A 15731-nucleotide genomic window follows, 5' to 3' on the forward strand; every position below is an offset into this window, starting at 1 on the left:
CTGATACAGATATATCACCAGTTACGTTCATCTTTGCAACACGTTAATTACAAAAATCAACCATCAGCTTTCACAATTACCTTAGAAGTTCCATTTTGCTGAAGTGAATACTAGGATTAGACTGTCCATCAACTGAAAAGACAACAGAATAGCTTCTTACCCTTACAGGAGGAGCTTCTGACACCCTTCCAAGCACTGCACAGCATGTTTCACATCTCTCGGGTTAATGGTATATTACTGTTCCCAGCCAGAGGCAAAAACTAGGGAAGAAATTAATTATGGGAACTGGAACAGAAATGGTTTAAAGAAACTTATCTTCCTCCTCCCTTCACTTATTTATTTTCTGGCTGGCCTTTTTGTTAAGGCTGTTCTGATAACAGATGTTACAACTGTGAAAAGAAATAGAGTAATAGTGATCAGGAGTACTGCTGAGCGTATCACACTTTTTAATGACTGTGGATGGCAATGGAATGTACAAAGGTGCACCTATTTCTCAATTCAGCCTTGCAGAAGTCTTTGAACTGCTGTTCTGTCAAGCCTGCGTAGAGAAGCTCGTTGTCCAGTCACTTACGTCAGTGCTGTAAGTCAGGGTTAACAAAACTTCATTTTGTGTATAACTGTCATAAGAGAGAACAGTCTTCAGCCCTGACATGACACCAACGTGGCTGCCCTTTGAGTCAAAGCCATTTACTGACCTGCGGCCCACACTGAACATCACTTCTGAATTTGGTCATGTGCCATTCGCAGATGGTGAAAAACTTGCTCAGAAACAGATCTTCCTTTATCTCCCAGAAGTTATATGCCAGGCATAAATCAAAGAAAGAAATGAATGCAAATGTGTTGTATTACTGCTCACAGAGAGCACAGGGACCGCATTAACAGTTTGGTAACCCACAGAAAAACAGGACCACTTCCATTCCATTGATGATTACACACTACTAGAAAGCCAGTACAGCTGTGTGACAACTATCACATGCAATGTCATTCCTCTGAAAACATCCGTTCCTCGTATAGACTTATTTTAGGCCTCTATTTAAAATCTCAGATGTGTGCTTCTTCCCACTTGTGAATATGTTACCATTTTAAAGATAGAAACTCATAAGTGGTATTAAAAGTGCTATCAGAATACATGTAACTACCAGGTAGGCATTCAAACAGTATCTATGGATTTCTTATTAACGATGTCCCAAACATCCACGAAGCTCTCTAACCCTAATTTACGAGCATCTATTCAGATCAATGTTTGTTTTGTTATAGACCTGTTCTCTAACAGTAGGATCAGTGCAAAGAGTTACGAAGACATCCTCTGAAACCAGTGAGAAACTGGCACACACAGCACTGCTGCAACAAACACTTTCATCTCACAGTTCTGTTAATGCAGCTTCTCGTGATCACAAGCCATGAGCCCTGCCCTCAGTAAAAACCGCATCTGATGCATTTCAGAACAGTGCCCGCACAGCGTGATTAATGTGCACTGCACAAACAATGCCAAAGAGATTCTGGGAATACTCCTCAGTTCCAGCACGTAGTTTGCAGCAGCACTCCATGCAAGCTTTGGTTGCCGGACAGCCCAGGCAGCCTGACTCAGGCAGACTCCTCTTAGTTCTTGGAATGACATTTCAGACAGTTTCTTTCTGCTACGTACGTCAGTCCTGAACAGCCGATGTCACCAAATCTGGCTAGATGCCATAAAAAAGAAAACTCGTTGCAGCGTGAGTATATTATTGTAACTTCTTAAACGTACAAATGAAGCCTGCCTCAATGTTCCCAGACTCCGTGCCTGTGTTAAATCCCTTTACAACCACGATTCCAGCTGCTGGTGAACCAAATCGAAGTACGCGCCTCTTTCACCCACTCTGTCTGGCAATCTATCACAACAAGTCTGAAAGCTTCACTGCTATGAGTCATACCCTGTCAGATTAAACAACTATGCAAATCATGCCAATTCTCTATTTATCATAGCTTTGTCAGTGAAACAAATCAGACGGCAGGTGAATCACGAAACTTCTGTCTGTTTGGATGCCAAGTAAACACAGAGGCAAGCAGAGAGGTGCTGGCCTAACTTCGTGCTTCCCAATCCGTTTCTCTTTCCTACCCCCTCCTCCTGCTAACATGAGCAGAAAACCATCCTCGCCTTTTTGTCAGCACAGCCCATTTGGCCGCAGCTCAGGAAGTCCTTTAGGCACATCAGGAGACGGAAGCACGCGCTGAAGCGGCTTTCTCAGGAGGGCACTTGCTGTATAAGCCTCTGATTGGGAAGATGGGCTTTCATTTCCAAGAAGAAAACCACATCCATTTAAGTAGCTCCACCATTTACTGAGTAGCCATGCTGCTTGGAAGGGGATCGCTGAGGGCTTTTTTTGGATATTCTACTCTACAGTGAGGCCATACCGATGGGATATCACTGCCTGGGGACGGGCTATAGCCTTCTGGATAAGGTTAGGTCACCTTCACAAGGGAGCACATTCCAGTAGTTCACAGAAATGTGTCAGAAGAGCTTTTTATTTTTATTCCTGGAATGCATCTCTTTGCCAAAAAAAGGTAGTTATGCTCGAGAAGATATTCCACGGGGAGCAAACATTCTTCTGCAAAGCCATTCCTCCCTGCTCCACCCTGGCTGACATTGCACAAGCTGAATAATGCATGTCAAGGCATTAAGTAACATGTAAACATTTCCAGTAAGTGTTCCTGCTGCAGGCCTTGGCTTAACTGGTATTGCTTCCCTCTCTGATAGTGGAAAAAACAACTTCCTCTGTTCTTCTGCACCTAAAGTTTAATATTAGAGGAGCATTTCTTACCAATCACTGACTACTGTCATCCTCCTTCCCGTCTCCCAGTACAGATTTTAAAAGCCTCATCAAATGAAGCCTTGCTCAGAAAATGATATCTCTGGTGGCCTCACAGCCTGGGCAATGAAGTAATGTGGTGTCCCACTATACTGTAGTTCTGGTCATAGGTTTAAGGACAAGTTCCAGTCACAAGTATGCTGGGTTCTTCCCATACTGCTGAAGATGTATCACATGAACCTCTGGCTTTCCATCACAAACTGTCTGCTTGTGATCCTGCCCCCCAATTTTCAAGCCTATGTATTTTCACATATATATATTTTTTTTCCCAGGGAGTGAGAGCACAGTGTTGGGAAGCCACAGCCCTTTTCAGACTGGTGGAGGAAATCCCCTTGGAATTTAGCACTGCTTCAGGCATGCATGCTGTTTGCAGTGTACACCAGTAATTCCTCCTCCCTTACTATCCTCAACACTCCACAACAGCAGCAAATATGGCTCTGCACAAACTAACCCAAAGGGGACGTGCTTCCAAACAAAGAACATATAGAAGCTAGGACATCGCTTGGATGAAGATAGGCTTTTGAATCACCTCAAGGAGATTGAAAACCACTAATCCCAATGGGAAACTGCCCAAGGAAATGTCTGGGATTTTCCATTGGAATTTGTGCTTTCCCAAAGGGTTTTCTGTAGGAAAACCGTAGGACCTTAGGACTGCCCTAGGGTCAAGTGTCTGAGGAACTCCCAGTAAACAACACTAAATTCTACTCTGAAAAGTGCTTGAGCAAAAACTTCACCTTCAAACCCAACAGCTCTGTTGAAAATCATGCATTTCCTATAACATTTTCTAGGTATAAATTATTTATTTTAATGCCTCTTAGCTGCACAAGGCCGAGAGCAGTTGCAGGTGAGCTGGCTTGTTCTCCTCTGCATTAATGAATCATTTCACTGACAGTCAGCCTCATGGCCCAGCAGAGGCCACAGCACCAGCAGTGCTGAACACTACCTGGAGCCAGGGGTCTCTGCTGATGTGCAGAATGTTTCATTACACACAAAGCTGCTTGAAAAGGAAGAAGCTCCACTGATCTTCTAACCTGAAAGTACAGCAAACACATACTGCTTTTTAATGAGTTTTTGATGGGCTTTCATGAAGAAGAGCACACATGCAGTCTTGTGATGTAGTAAGTCACAGAAGCATCTGAAGACGGGATATTAATAACTTGGTTTGATGTTTACTGATATGTGGCTCCAATTGAACTTGTTGGAAGACTGTCTTACAGCACAGTGAGCTCCCCTAGCCTTCATTATAGAGTTGCAACAAAACTGATCCCAGAGACAAACTGCACGAGGCATACTCCTGTTTGGGCAACACATGGAAAGCAGAAATACCAGCACACAGCCTCCTCCAGGCCCTGGCCTTTCCCCATGATTACAGCAGCAGCCCTTTTTGCCCAACCTCCACTCTGCAATGAGCCTGCACACTGAATGTCACAGCTCCAGACCCCAAGGCCAGCTGCTCTCAGCAGGCTTCCCACCTCCACACAGCTGCTGCACTGATAGCAGTGACTCAAGGAAGACAAAAGCACGGTGAAACAAAACTTGTGGCCATCAGAGCAGAATCAGATCGCAACTGCATGAAAACTGTTGTGCACATCTCAGTACCTGGTATGGGCTATCCTTAAGTACAGGCTGATCAGCACAGGCACGAAGCCAAACTCATGCCAGAAGGAGTCTGCCCCGCTCAGAAAGTTGTTCGCAGCAACGTGAGTTGCTGGAAACATGAGTTAATGATTGCTGTCACAGATATCACAGGAATGTGCCGTGCTCGTTAAGAAATGTTTTGAAGAAAGGTTTTTGCACATTAATTCCTCCCTGCTTTTAGCTCCCCCACAGAAGAGGAACCACTGGAAAGACCTCAGCAGCTGCAAACACCTCTGGAAAAAGCTCTGGCTCACCACTGCCACTTTCCTAAGAATCAGCAACTCGCTGCGCTCACAGTTCTTCTTTATACTGTGAAATAACGTCTTCAGTGAAATAATGATAGAACTTCTGACTTCTAGGCTTCAAAGAATGCAACTGCCTGGGCTAAGCAGACTCCCAGAAAGATCAGTGGCTTCCAGACTTTTCAACAAGTTACATTCAATTGAAAGGCACCCATTTTTCAGTCAAGGCACTGAGGGCACCAAAGTCCACAAGCAATCTCTATGTGCAGGGAGAACCATGCTGACAGCAGAAGAAATGCACTCACCCCCACTTTTCCCCTGCAGCCACCCACCAGGAGTGCAGCCTCGTGTCAGTTGGCCCAAGGAAGGAGATGCCAGCCTCACACCCACCCCCACCTCGTGCTTGGCAGGACCACAGCACAGGGTGGGTGCACCCATCCTATCAGGAGCTGACAGCAGGCTGCTCATCTGGCACAGCACGAAGACTACAGGAGGCGAAGACTGAGTGTAATGACAGCCCGTACCCAACTGACATACAGAAATGCACACAGACCAGCCTACCCGTATGTCTGTCCCCCTACTGCTGCATGATGCCTCCCAGCCTCCAGCTGAGGGCTTCATCAGGGGGTTCCAGCTGCAGGAATGCACTGCCCCCAAAGCGAGCACGCTGCCTTTAACCACTTCATGCAAATCCAGCAGAGTTTCTGATGGCACTCTACATTTGTATAAATACAGAACGATTTAAACTGAAGCTTCAAATGCATCCTTACCTCATCATTAACTATATTTACAGGTTCTTTTCGATAAGTATGACCTCCAATTAAGGCAAATCAGTAACAGTGTGCACTGGAGGGGTGTTTCACGATGGCAGTAAGTGTCAGGTATCAGCTAACACGCACCTTAGAAATGCCATCTTTGCTCCCCGCACCATTAACAATGAATGGATAACATCTACAATACAGAAAAATAAGTTTACTCCACATTGCAACAAAAAAAATATTTGTGATGTAGATGTAACAAAGCTCATTCTACGGCAATTTCTATGTAAAACATATTCAAAGCCTCTTAAAACTCTTTAACAGTAGTACTTCCCTCTAATAATTTAGCTTCAAAAACATATACTTAACCCATAAATCCTGACTGTAATGCAAAATACTCCTTTGAGAAAAAGACCTCAGTAAAGTATTAAAGAGACTTATACTGCCATCTCCTCTAATCGAGTCGTATCTCAAACTACCATTTGTCATTGGGATGTGTGAACTGAAAAAGAAATACACATCTTTTCTGAAAAATGAGGCTGTGTTGGTGGATGCTAAGTTCCCTGGCAGAAAACACTCCATTGCACTCCGTGGCTTAATCATCTTACACACATCTAGGAATCGCTGATGCTCAGCTAAATTGTCATTTACCATACACTTTTCTTGCAAAGCTGAGCTTGGTTTTCTTTTGTTGTTTTCTCTGCTTCTCCCACGAGGACAGCTCAGGGAATTGGCATGTGGCTCTGCAGCAGGTTGGCCATATGAACTCTATTAAAAAACTGATTACTTCAAGTTGTTACAGATCAGGTGATAACCTCCCTCAAAAGAAAATGAAAAAAAAAAAATGAAGAGACTCTAATTGGAATCTAATAAAGAAGTGGGGCTGTTCCACTGCGTAAACACTGACTTAGAATAATAACAGAGGAGACTCAACAAACAATGCTTTGTGTTTCTCCTTACAGCCAGTGATAACTGCGCCAGGGGTCTGCCCCTCCCGGCACTGGGAGCATGCAGAATATGGCAGTAGTGTGATACAGCTTCTGCGTGCCCTGCTAAAATATACAAAAAGCACATATTTGGAGCACAGTTTGAAAGGACAAGCTGATGTCCCACTCTGCACACCTGGCCCAGAACATAAGTCCTTCTGGGCAGACTGAATACATCACAGCCCAGCGAGGCAACACTCAGCGTAACCTCCACACATGGTAAGCAGGCAGTTTGTGCAGGTATCACTGCACGTGGCTGCACCCGTGACATTACCAGCAGAACGCTCAGCTAGCGTGAGGGTTTTTCTCTCACTCCTTACACTAAAAACAAGTTCTCTTCCACCTGTACGTTGTATTGATGGAACCCAATGCTGCTGCAGTTGATACATGACTGGTTCACTCAGTAGCAAACAAGTAATTTGGATGTTAGCAAAGTGCTTTGCACTTAGCAACTGATAGCAAACAAATACATTAGGATTAGAATTAAGGCTACTGGAGTCAGGCACTAGGAATGAGCGCTTGCGTAACGCATTTATTGCCAGTTCTGCATTACTGCGGTTGCTTAATTCAGGTTCTTTGACAGATACGGAGATACTGGAAACCCTAATTATCAATCTGCCTTTGCAACGCACAGGAAAAACAATCTGCTTCCCACTCTGGGTCTAAATTGATCAATTCCACACCCTCACACACAACCTTACAGATGTGAGCGATCCAGCAGAGCTGAACCATCTTTCCAAACCAATACGTGCTCAGCACAGGCCAGGTTCTGTACGTTTTGCCCACTCCAATTCATCCCATCTGCTTATATCCTTTCCATCTAGCTGACCATGCTTTTCCAGAGTTTCAAATTTGCTCTTTTCCTTGCAGTTTTTCCTATCTGATGCATATTGTAATGATATTAAGGGGATTTCTATTAAAGAACTAGCTTAGCTCAATTTCTTTCCATAGTATTAGTCCAAAGCAGCTGGCTGAGTGTGACCTTTTCTAAGGTATTTGGCAGAAGCCTCTCAATTGTCAAGCTATTTTTCCAGTTTTGGTCAGCGTTACTCTTACAACCTGGTATCAAACGACTTCTGTTATATCTGATCAAAAATACTCTCTAGCTGAGCTGACATCCTTTAATCTAACCCCTTAACACTGCAGGAGACAAAGTACATGGCAAAAAAAACCACACAAAAGTCTGGTTTGTGTCCAAAATTCCACCTAGACATAGTGAAATAAGCAGACAAAAATCAGATCTCTTTAGCAGTGTTACCCAATCCTTGTTAGGAATGATTTTCTTTTGTGATCAGAAGGTAGATTCAAAGCAATAATGCTCTGTCTGGGCTTGATGTAATCTGCTTTAAATGCAAAGGGACACCATCTCATCCTGCTGTCCTGACACCTCCCGTGGCCTTGGCACAAGCAGAGCAAGTTGCTCATGTCTTGCAGCTTTTATTAATCACTGATGGATGCGTTGGTTCTGGGTGCTGGGATGCAATCAGGACACCAGCTCAAATGTCTTCTTATTGTCGCTGCTAAACCCTTGCTATTTTGGAAGATAGAGTATGACAGGTCAGAGAAAGGAACAAAGACTTTTATTCATGGAAAACCTTACTAGCCTTCAAAACAAGTCATATGAGAGGTATATGAACACATATCTTTATACAGCGTGCTTAAACTAGAAACAAGTTCAAAAATCTCAGTGTGCCTCACAAACTCCCTTCTCCTATTCATTTGAGATGACACACTGCGCCCCTTTAATCCTATTCATTTTTAAGTGATATATAGTATCTTTCATTTTTTTTCCTTTTTGTCTCTTACCTCTCTGTACTCTTCCCATCCCAAGGTTTCTAGGCTCCACATTCACTTACCACCACATAGGCTCTGGTATTTTGAGACCTTGGCTATTTCCAGCTAGGAAGAGGCCTTCCCTTTCTTGCACCCCCGTAAGTAACAAGCTGCCCCAGAACAGAGGAAGTAGCAGCACATCCACTCATGGCACCTATACTTACTTGTTGGTATTTTAGAGGTGATGAAAATATGACTTCCCCAAGTACGCCATGTGTTACTGCAGCAGGGTAGACCACAGCCTAAGAGACCAAGCCTGGCTGCAGAGCTTGGGCTCGCACCACGTGGGAAGCCTCCTTTCTAGTTCACGGGTCATAGTGATGTGCTTCAGAGAACAGGCTTATCGTACACAACCCCCCCAGCCCCACAGTTGCAGGTGTCTGCCTGTTTTGGGGCCAAAGGATTCAACACCGTAGGCCCCCACTGCCCCAGCACAGCCGCAGTCAGGCTGCCTGCTCCAGCTCTTGGGCACAGGTGGTACACAATGGCCAAAACACCAACATTCAACCCTGGCAAAACAATGCAGAAGGGGCAAGTAACCCAAAAGGGGCCCAATAAGAAAAAAAGAAAAAGAGCACAAGTGCAGGCAAGAGCTCCCTGAGCAAGCCACGTTCAAATGTCCTCCACAGCAAGGTAATAAATGGCAGTTTAACGCAGGACACAAATGAAAAGATTTGTCAGAAGCAAAATTCGGTAGGAAGGACATTTCCCCTGGTGTTTGGAACTAGACCAGAGTAAGCTAACGGTGTGAGGGAGAAGTGCTGACTGCTCAATGGGCTGAATGGGGCTGGGGAGAAAATGAGTGAAAACTGCATGACTGCTTGGGGCCGTCAACACTGGGCAGCTGTGTTAGAAACCACATTTGCTCACTTGCAGAACGTAAGTATTGAAGTCACCCAGAGCAGCTGTTCAGTATACAGAGAGCAGGTTTTGTGACTTGGAAAGAAATAACGAGAACAAGAAGCAAACTTGTCACTGGATGGAGCACTGGTTTCAAGGACAACAACCTCTAAAAGAGGTAATAGAAGTCACAGCAGCCGCTCGAATTAACATCCATGCAAGGGAACTGAATCTCAAGCACTTAGGTACCTTTGAATGCTTGACTGTTAGACATAAACAAGTTTATAGCCTCAGAAGATTGCAATCTGTCTTGCCATACAGGAAAGGAAAATTGTTTCTTTTAGAGGAACTTGGAGTTACTCAACAAAATTAATCTTCTAAAACAGGAAAACCCTGCCAGCACAGGTGGAACTGTAATACTGCCCGTGCAGCTGGGGAGCATGAAAAATGGGATTTCCGTGCTCTCGTCTCCTTCAAAGACAAAGTGCATGTAGGTAGCACGTGCAGCTGAAAAAACCTGCAAAAAGAAACAAAACCAGGCATGTGAAGAACCTGAAAGGACTACAGAAGTCACTTTGGTCATTCATAAGAAAGGTCACTACTCTATTAATTTCTTTGCCATCAAAATGTTACTTGCATTAAAGACAAGAAACAGACATTCCTTTTCACAATTTACTCATCTGCAATGTTTTAATTACAGGCACACGTGGAAAGAAAGGGACATATGCAGCTATTTACAGGGCTTCCCATTTCTGTGTTTCTAAATGGAAGCAAAAATACTGAGGCACACGTGGAGATGACATATTGCATCGCTGCTCATCGGGTACACCCCATGATCTGCTCTGAGCTGCAAGTTCAGCTCAGGAGAAACAGTATTTGTCGTGACAGTTCATTTCAAGCTCCACAAACCCATCCGCATTGGAAGAAAGGTAGAAGGTTGATTTCAGGGGAACTAAACAAGAAAAAAGCCTGCAAAGAGAAAAACGAAGCCAACTGATAGCAGCACAGCTTTGTTTAGACCAGGGAAAGTTCAGTAAGGCAGCGATAAGAGCTGTTCAGAGTGCAACACCAAAAGGTACGTTTTCATGAGAAGAGCAGAGCTCCCACTAATAAACAAGCTGAGTATTTCTAACTGTGTGAAGCGATGCTCTCACAGCATTTGCCCACACACCAGAAACTCAACCAAGGACTGATTTCCTTTAGCTACAGCTGCACAGCCACCACACCCAGCCATTGAGGGAAAAGGTAGTTATTGTTAATGAAACAACACTGGCTACTGGTAAGGGTGCTAGAGGAGAGCAAAGTGGAAGAGAGGATGAGAGTTCTTAAGCAGCTGTAGAACATCAAACCCACAAAGCTGGGAGCCTTGGGGACAGGAGACCTTTTTCTTCTTCCTTTCCTACAGACACATGACTAACTCCCTGTTTGGACCATTAGAAGGCTAACTTTTCTCACATGTACCTTTCACTCAGTAGGTGGGTATTTGCATTATTATGCTGCTTTCTCATGAATTTGTGTTTTATTGCTCATTTTCACAAGCTGCTAAGCCCACAGGCCACTTCAGTAGTCAATATTGCTACACAGCAAACACCTGCTTGGAAACGACCTGGAAATGTGTAATTGAGACAGTAAAAGGAGCAAGACTACTACACAGCCTTGCATTTCAACAAGCACAAAAGTAATATATAGTCTCAACAACAAGAACAGAGCCCTTCAAAGCCACAAAAGCCATTTAATGCTCACATACATGTCGACAATATTATGTCAGAGCTGTGAGTAACCCCACAAAGGAAGCTGTAGGTAGATCAGAAGTGCAGGTTGGTCTGAAAAATACATATCCTTTTCGCCAGAATTAATTACATTCTCAGACGAGCCTCCGTGATTCAAGCTGCTACCTCAACGCTGACAGTAAATACATAGGAACAATGGCAAACAACCTTCCTCCTGGCCATATCGCCCACGGAAGGCCTTTAACTGAAGCAGAAGACCAAAATTACCCTGTGATTTCACAGACACGTTCTAACTCTTAAGTCTGGTAAGACATAGAACTTGTTGCACAGTAATTCTGTGGTGCCATAATGTTGTTTTCTATGAGACAAAATGAAAGCCCTGCTTTTTGTTGCTGTGTTCGAAAGGAGGCAGGCATTTTATTTTAGATAAAAAGTCATTCTGAACTCCTGACAAAATGGAACGTTTGGGGTCGGTTCTGTAAAGAGTTTTTGTCAGCTGGGAGAGGGCTTCTATGTGAAAGATTAGTAATAACCAAAGCCATCTTCTACAAGCAGAAGTAATGCTTGTTGAATTTACCATCACCTGCAAGACTGGTTATGTTAATAGTCTTTCATATTATGCCAAGTAGACTGAAAATAATTAATAGTTCACAAACAACCCTCCCACTGAAGTTTCAGTGCCAATGTTGTTTTCAGTGATTAGAATACATTAAAAATTCAATCCCAAATACTCAGGATTTAAATACAACTTCCTTATATCTGAGAAACTTCCACAAAAAAATAATAATTAACCTCTCTCTCACAGCACTAACCTGGCAAGGGTAATGGAGCTCCTGGATGACAGCGTCACTGGGGAATTTCAGTCTCAACATTTCTTAATTAAAGTCCATTCTATTTACAAACTGGAGAAGTGAATGCAGTGTATGCACACAGAGGTTCCAGCACTGAGCTTTGCTGAGCCTTCACAGATGCTCAGGATTTACAAGGTGGGAACCGGGGTCATGCGATGCCTTCAGAAATTAAAAATAAAGCCTAAGAGCTCAGCTGACGATATTTCAGGGTTATTCATTAGATCCTGAAGGCCATCCGTCTCCCTGGGCAAGCTCTTTCCTCCTCCTGTCTGAATTAGCCGTGAAACAATGGTCAATTGGTAACGTCTCAAGCCAGCAATAAGGAATGTCTGCAAGGATGCAGGACTGTGAGAGAGGATGAAGAGGAAGAGAAGGAAATTGCAATAAAGCAAAAGATGGAAGTGAGGAAGGTCAGAAGGTTGTTTATGCATTTACAACATCTCTAAAATAGAGTCACACCCTAGAGAGATGCAGGTGGCAAACAGATTTCATTAGAAAAACCACAATGGTTCAGAGCCAAGATCCATTTTTGCCAAGCATCCTGTTTCCAGCACTGCTCACACCCAGGTGTTGCAGAGGAAGGCTCCCAGCCACCCTGCTCAATTGGGACCACCATAGGACAGGCCTGAAAGATTTAGCTAAAATTCACCACCAGATTAAAGAAATATTACCCAAAGCAGAAAATAAGGTCTTCTATTTGAAGCCTGCCAGACAAGGTCATGAAGTTCAGAAGCAGATCTGGAAATTTTTCTCTGAAAGTGGCACTGAGTACAGCACACAGTGTACCAACACAACTCCCCCGGTCCTAAAAACACCTATCTTCCTCAACAGCATGGAAAACAAACCTGGGCACTCACTGCTCTGTTTGCCCTGAAACTGGGCACCTGACGGACTAAAGGTACGGGAGCAAGCCGAGCATGACGGCAGTGCTGTTACCACACACACCACGTGGGCTTCTGGAGCAAAGTGCCAGGATTCGTGCAGGCCCCTCTGCACGGGGAAGGAAGCGCCGCGCGAGGGGGACATGGCAGTCACGGATGCTCTGAAGCAAGGAATGAGTAAGAAGATCAACTGCATTCGTTTCTTGTCCCTCCATTAACGTTGGAACTTGCTAGCTGCTGCTTGACGCTGCTCAAAAGGAAGTCAAGATGTTTTTCTCCTCAAAATGGTGGCATTAACAGAGAATTTGCTTCACTGCAGCTGGGGCTTGGCATCCTTGGACCGGCCACTGGAGCAGTGTGAGGTCAGCAGGGAGGTTGTGACACAGCTGGGAGACACAGCCCAGGGAGGCCAGTCTGCCACTGAGACAAAGCTGCCAACCACAATCGCTCAAAGACGCACATACACACTACTGGTGTTGACAAAAATGACGTGCTTTACTTTAAAGTTTTCTGCAAAGTGGTGATCAGGTCTATTTCTCACCATTTCTGGGATCCCTTGAGGTCGCCAATGCCAAGGAGGAAAGCCCTTACACCAGAACACAGGACACCTGAACAACAGCAGCCAGACCCCAGGGCTGCCAGACTCCTTCCATGCTTGGGAAGTGCACACATGTAGCTGTTCCTTCTCCATTTCTTCTCCTCTCCAACATCTCAGCTCTGGTACCCACCCACCCTTACTGCCAAAAGGCACTGAGCTCACAAGGAAACATTCCACATGGCCTTGACATAAGATATCAGCTTGCTGATCTTTGCATTGCACATGTGAAAACGTTTACAAGAACATCACATACAAACATTCGGTGTAGATTCTGACCCGAGGGCAACGTATAGCCCGGAGCCTCTCAGCAGCTTTCTGAGCACTCTCGCAGGTCAATGTCTGCAAGAAGTAAACAAGGCCACGTATGTGCACGCAGACATGGCTCCGCTCTTATCAGGCCCCTCCCGGCCCGCTCATGCCTTCAGCAGGTCACTGCCTCCCGTAACCTCCAGCACACCACGCTTGCCAGTAAAACACAATGGCCTGAAACTGAAAATACCTGTGGTGCAGCAAGGACCCAGCCAGCAGTCTGTCCCTCCGATACTCTGAGGGCAGCTCACGCCACGCGCCAACGATCGCCTCAGTGCTCCGCGGAGCAGCTCAGTGGGAGGGGAACGACGCGGTGATTAACTACAGCAGAAGAAAACACCTTGCTACAGAAGATAACACTCATGCTTTAAAAAGAGAGAGAGTGGTTACAGTTCAGGACAGAACACGCGGAAAGTACTGAAGGGAAAGGAAGAAGAAAAAAAAAAAAGCTGCAATGTCGTTTGCCTGGTGAACTCCCACCAACACGGCGAGATGTGAGCCTCGCCCGCTGCCGGCCCTGGGAGCTGCCCTGCCGGAACCCTCTCCCGCCGCTCCCCGGGAAGATGAGCCTCCGCGGCCGCATCCCCTCGGCGCTTCCGACTCCGAACGCGTCCCGAGGCGCAGCTCCCCGGGGTAGGAGGACCCGTGAGGCCGCCCAGCCGGCGCCCCGGGGTAGGAGGGCACAGCTTTGAGGGGAGGTGGGAGAGGAGGGAAAAGCTCCGCGCAGCAGCCGCGGCGGAGGCGAGGCACGGCCGGCAGCCGCAGGGTGGGCACCGCCGGGCTTCGTAGGAAACGCCGGAGAAAGTAACGCCACCCGCGCGCTACGGCCACCGCGCCGGGCAGCTCCGAAAAGAGACCGCGTTCTCAGGAGCCCGACTTTCCCAGGGGCTGCCCCAGACCCGCAGCCGTGAGTGCCGCCGACCCGCGCCCACCTCCTCCCGTTGCCCCCGAGCGCGGCCGGGCCGGCTCTCAGCCCAGGCGGGGAAGGGCCAAGCGCGAAATAGAAATGAAACGATCGCAGCTCTCCTACCCGGCTCCGCTGGCGGGGCCACCGGCTCCCGCGGTCCCGCACCGACAGCGCGTCCCCGCCGCAGGCTGCCCGGCGCCCAGCACGCCCCGCCCGGGGGCGGCCCGGCTCGGCCGCCTCCTCCCCTTCCTCCTCCCCCTCCCCAGCCCGGCCCCACCCGCAGCGGAGCAGAGCCGGGCGTCTCCGGCCGTCCCCTCCCGAGGACATTGTCCCCAGCGGAGGCACTCCTCCGTCCCGCCCCGCCCCAGACAGCTTTCACGGAGGTGCCCCGCAGCCGGTGCCCGCCTCGACAGCCCCTCCGGCCCACCCTCCCTGCCCTTTGCTGCTCCCCCTGTCGCCTCTGCCTCGCTGCTGATCGGAGCTCCGTTTCTGCAGGACAGATGCGATGGGTGAATTAACCCAGGCTGAAATAGAGCTTCTCACGGCTTTTCCTCTCCTTAACAACTGCGTTCTTAAAGGAAAAAGACCATATCCTGCCGGTTTCTTTCAGTACTGAAGATACAAGGATCGCTTCTGGGTGTGGAAGTGGTGGTTCAGTAACCACAAGAGAAACACCCACCCAACAGCTATGTAACTCCAGAGCAGCTGCAGTGAAACACAACAGCAGCTGAGGAGGAACAGCTCTGTTCCAGACTTTATGATGTACCCCGAAGCAGTCGGTCCCAGAGATGTGCAGTCCCTTTGCATTTATATCCACATCAAAATTCACGGACTTTGAGAGTGGCAGCTCATCCTGACTGCCTTTTGGCAGCATCGCTGCAGCCGTTTTTGTGGTATCTGTAGGTTAAGCCATGCTTTGTAAGGAAGCTGCTTCCTTCTGACGCTGATATGAAGCAAAACGATTAACCTGCACCACGGGAGCTCGTGTGCCACATCACAGCCAGAGAACGACCAGCGCTGAAGGTTCCGATGGCTCCAATTCTCAGAGCAGCGTCCCCACGACAGTTCCTGATTCCCACCCCCAGGACACGGCCAAGACTTCCCTGCTCGCCTCCAGCAGATGCCCTCTCCGCAGGGCTGCTCCCCGAGCACAGAACCCGGCTGTGGCACCAAAGCCCACAGCAGCAGAAATAAGCACCGACTGCTGGGCAGACGGATCCAACTCACTCAGCTTTTTTTACCGTTGCTGCAAAGAAATCCCGGAGTATCCCCTGGCCCAGCAGGGTGTCCCAGGCTGCAGGCAGCTGTCTGC

General features: G+C 46.9%; 1 protein-coding gene across 9 annotated transcripts in view; it reads right to left on the minus strand.

Annotated features, from left to right (window-relative positions):
* The window catches only part of PIK3CB (phosphatidylinositol-4,5-bisphosphate 3-kinase catalytic subunit beta), a 111564-nt gene that overhangs the window by 68711 nt on the left and 27122 nt on the right, over positions 1-15731 (minus strand). For 3 of the 9 annotated variants that reach the window (XM_015276913.4, XM_025153347.3, XM_015276911.4), the window contains exon 1: positions 14543-14613. The exons of 2 other annotated variants lie outside the window; for them this stretch is intronic. The gene's annotated coding sequence lies outside the window, so the exon portion shown is untranslated. 9 annotated transcript variants of the gene reach the window in all.

Source organism: Gallus gallus, chromosome 9 (genome assembly GCF_016699485.2).
Source record: "Gallus gallus isolate bGalGal1 chromosome 9, bGalGal1.mat.broiler.GRCg7b, whole genome shotgun sequence".
In the NCBI taxonomy this organism is placed as follows: domain Eukaryota; kingdom Metazoa; phylum Chordata; class Aves; order Galliformes; family Phasianidae; genus Gallus; species Gallus gallus.